Source organism: Sturnira hondurensis, unplaced genomic scaffold (assembly GCF_014824575.4).
Source record: "Sturnira hondurensis isolate 20B ecotype Veracruz unplaced genomic scaffold, ASM1482457v3 Scaffold0021795, whole genome shotgun sequence".
Classification (NCBI taxonomy): Eukaryota; Metazoa; Chordata; class Mammalia; order Chiroptera; family Phyllostomidae; genus Sturnira; species Sturnira hondurensis.
Genome location: NW_028094426.1, coordinates 3,414,199 through 3,418,402, shown reverse-complemented (window position 1 = coordinate 3,418,402; position 4,204 = coordinate 3,414,199).

The following is a 4,204-nucleotide window of genomic DNA, read 5'->3' as shown; positions in this document are numbered from 1 at the left end:
ACAAATAAAAAAATTTCCAATAACTCCCACCATTTTTGTCTAAAGCGAAGACAAGAGGATATATTACAAAGACAGATGACTAGATATTTATCAGTCAGAAATGTCTCAAAAAATACAGCTTGATTAGTGAATTGCAGTATGTTCAGTAATTAATTAAGAGTTTGATTTGTAAAAACAAAGCATGATGGCTCCTACACACACCATGTGTCCCCTGAGCAAATGAAGACAGAGCTTAATGCTGAGGCTCCCAGTTCAGCTAAGCAGTCACAGATGTGACTTAAATTAGGAGGATGAACTCTGAATAACAATAACACCATCCAAATTAGCAAGTAGTATCTAAAATTTCTCTCAGAAAAGCTGGAGACTGTGTCTAAGGTTCAGGTTTCCGAACATTGTATTCTCACACTGACTTTTAGATCCATTTGGGCCAGAGCCACATATCATGAGAACTCATAAAGAAATGTGGAAGTGTTCTTTCAGGCTCTTCAGCAGAACACCACCTAGAGAAATCTCTAAAGGCCCATCTATAGTCTGTATGAGGAAAACCATCTATTCCCATTCCAAGCAAGTGTGTGTGTGTGCACACACACGTGTGTTCAACAGAAGTGCATAGCATGGTACAATACTTGGAAATAGAGGGCTAAATTCTGCTGAAAGAGGTTGCTTCTGTAGAAAGTAGAGTTTGAAAGAGTATAGTAGACATCGTTTTGTTTTATTTTGTTTTAAGCTTTGTTATAAGTCTATGAGACTTTTTAAAACACAAAAATATATTTTTGTAAAATGATCACTATAAAGAAGGATACGAAATAAAACAGACAAATCTTAACAAGAAATTCAAAGATTATGGTTCTGCAACCAAATGTGCATTGTCTTTTAGGGGATATTTATCCAGCAAATACAATTAGAAAGATAATGGACTTAAGAGACAAGAACAAGTTACTCTCTCTTACCAAGACATGCGCAGTATACATTTCAGACCCACAGCAAACAAATTCCTTGCATAAGTGGTCACTTCTTTTTTATTGTAAAAAACAATTATTTCATATTAGTTTGTTCTTTACAGTGATAGAATGCAATAAAGGGAGAGGGTCTATACCAACTCGTCTCCTTTCCCCATTACCTGTTGTATTACTCAATTCCACCTAAATAAACACTTTGTGTCATATATTCTGATCCCTTATTTCACAGTGGAACTTCTCCCTCCCTGGCCAGGCACCCGTTCTTCACCCTTCCCACCTCTCTCCTCCTTGCCTCCACAACTCTCTAGCTCCGCTTCTGCCACAAGCTGTTCCTGCCTGCGCTGGCTGTGTTCCCCTTCCTTGCCACTTCTGCAGCAATTCTCTTTATGTCTGTAGAAGACTAATGATCATTTGTTTTTGGCCGCCACCTCTTCTGATAAGATACCCAACATTTTTCCTTTATCATCCTGACATTTTAATACTAAAATGACTGGGGTGGCCTGTCTTTTCCCAGGTTATCATCACAACTGCCTTCATTTCATGACCTTTGTGTTGTGTTTCTAAACAGTCAATCACGTGGCCTCTGCTGGCATCTTCGAAATTTATTTTGTCTACATTGTTGATAGACACAGGAGCTCAAAATGTTCAGTTGGATTCCATATGATCATTTTTTTTTAAATAAAAGACGGTTAAGAGGCTTCTGGAATTCATAAATAATATTTATTTTTCAACCATGCCTTTGAAATTTGCAATTGATAAAAAAGTTTTGAAATTTGAAGACAAAAGTTCATTAGAGAGTTGCATTTCATCCTCTGAACTTAAAAAAAAATCCACAATCTCGGTTGTAGGAAAATGATTACTGGAGACTTTTTCATAATTTCATGCTTCAGAAGGGAGAGACCCTCATGACATTTAGCCCTCATATTTCTGAACCAGTCTTGTTGACTTACCCTAGAGTACCCAAATTTAAGTGTATGACACACAATCAGATTGACCACCTGGAAGTGTTCTCTTAAGGCAGAAGATTATGCCAAATTACCTCAAGGAGGCAGTTCAGCTTTGCTTTGTGACAAAGATCTCAACATCAACCAGTGTTTTTCTCTCAGTCTCCTCTCATTTTGGATGGGGACAGTAATCTCAAAACAATTTACTCAGCCTTGATAACCTCCAAAACGTCTTTCCTGGGTTTTATTTTTCATTGACAAGCCTTGATGTGATTGTGCATGTTCTCAGTTCTAACTTATTTTTAATGATAGAGGTGAGCTGAGGGCATATGTGTGCTCTCCATTAGGCCAAGGAAATTAAGAGCAAATCTTTTTCTCAGTCCTTAGCCATTTAAAAATTAGTTTCCTTATTTTCGTGCCCCAGATGAATTCTGCATTGTTTTAATGAATTCATTCACAGTGTGAGGGCACACAGCATTGAAGAGACCTCAAGCAGTTCCACATTACAGACACTGGTATAACTTGCTAGAGATCTTCAAAGGCTTTTGTACTTTATTGCTTCATTATTTCCTGAGAAAATTATTTTTAGGCTGCTGTACCACTGTCCCCACCCCCCACTCCAGCTCATTCTTATTAAAACAACTGATGAATAGACAGAAATAGAGATAGACAGAAACAGAGATAGAAATGGGGATGAGATGGAATAAAAGAAAAGCAAGGGACATGATATAAACTGTTATTTGTTATTTAGAAAGATTAAATAAATTGTAACTGGTACAGATTGCTAAAAAAAAGATTTACCTCATTTGTAATTGAGGCAATTGGATCATCAATGAATTTCCAATGTTTTCTTAGCAATAAATACATTTTCACAAAAATGAAAGCTTATCTAAAAGCCCAATAAATAAGAGGGAGGCTACTCTAGTTGAAATACAAGTAAGGAACTTCCAGAGGTCTGCCTCACCTCCTTACCTTCTGGCAATCTCTGGGCATCTCTATGAGCCTCTTAGACATCACATTTCCAAGTCTAACACTTTAGGATTCTATTTGATTCAATTTTACAAAAATGTAATTGAGTGCCTTCAATATAACTGAAGAGACACAGATGCAGTACAGTCCCTGCCTCAAGGAATTCACACAATTCTATTTTGATAGAGTGGCCGATTATACCTTTATTAAATCTCTTGTTAAGCCCCCAAATAACTCAAGGGCCTCTCTCTCAGAAAGTAATAGGGACCCCAGTGTCTGGTGCTACTTACTACTCGATAAATGCTAACTGAGCAAATTTATTGAGTGAATGAGAGAATTTCAGTTAAATAAAAGAATTGAATAATGGATAATATACCAAGAGTGAGTGCAAATACAGTCCTCAGAAAATATTATATTCAATATAATAGCTTAAAATAAATGTCATCCTTGTGAACCATGAAATCAAGTTTCTATACAGTAAAAACAAAACAAAACAAAAAAAGATTAACGCCCTGTCTTGTCAGTTCCCCTATAATGAGCAGTGATCACATACTTCAAAGGAAATCCTATCTTTTACTTAACTGTGGAATAATACTCCATGAGAGGAAATATTTGATTCCAGCTGATGATTAGCATATGCCTTGAAAACAGAGAAAAGGACTCTTACTGATTCTTAAATGTTAACTGATTTTAATATCTCACTTGGGCCTTTTACAGCCTCTCGACCTCAGCAAATATCCTGTGAAATTCTCTAATGTTGACAAAGCAAATAAGCAAATGTTCTGCACGTTTTAAGTTTAGCCCTTAAGCATTTCTTCACTCTTTCCTTTCCATGTATTAGGCATTTATATTGCTTTCATTCTACTGGAATCATTTCACAGGGTGGTCTGTCCCAGGGCCTATGATTTGCACTGTGGACCAAAGATCGCTATGAAGGTCAATGTCATAGGAGAGGCTGCCAGAAAGCATAGGACAATGATGAAAGACATGTTGGTGAAATTTTTTAAAAATCATTATTTTACGTTCACTGGCTGCTGCCTCATCCAAATATCTCTGAAACAGCACCTCTATGTCCCTATGCCAAGTACACAAATAATTTTTTTGGTTTTTTTAGGGCTAAAAGTTTCACCTTTTATATTTTTTTATTTGGTTCACTCACTTTGGAAAGTAAAATTACAAAGAATTAAATAAAACCTTATAGAGATTCACATTTACAAAAATAACAAGTTTTATAAATGGCTCTTTTAATATAGCCCAAAATCCTCTGGGTACATAATAGTTACTTATTGCAAAGAGCATTACAAACTCACCAAGAGAAATGGAGATAGGTAA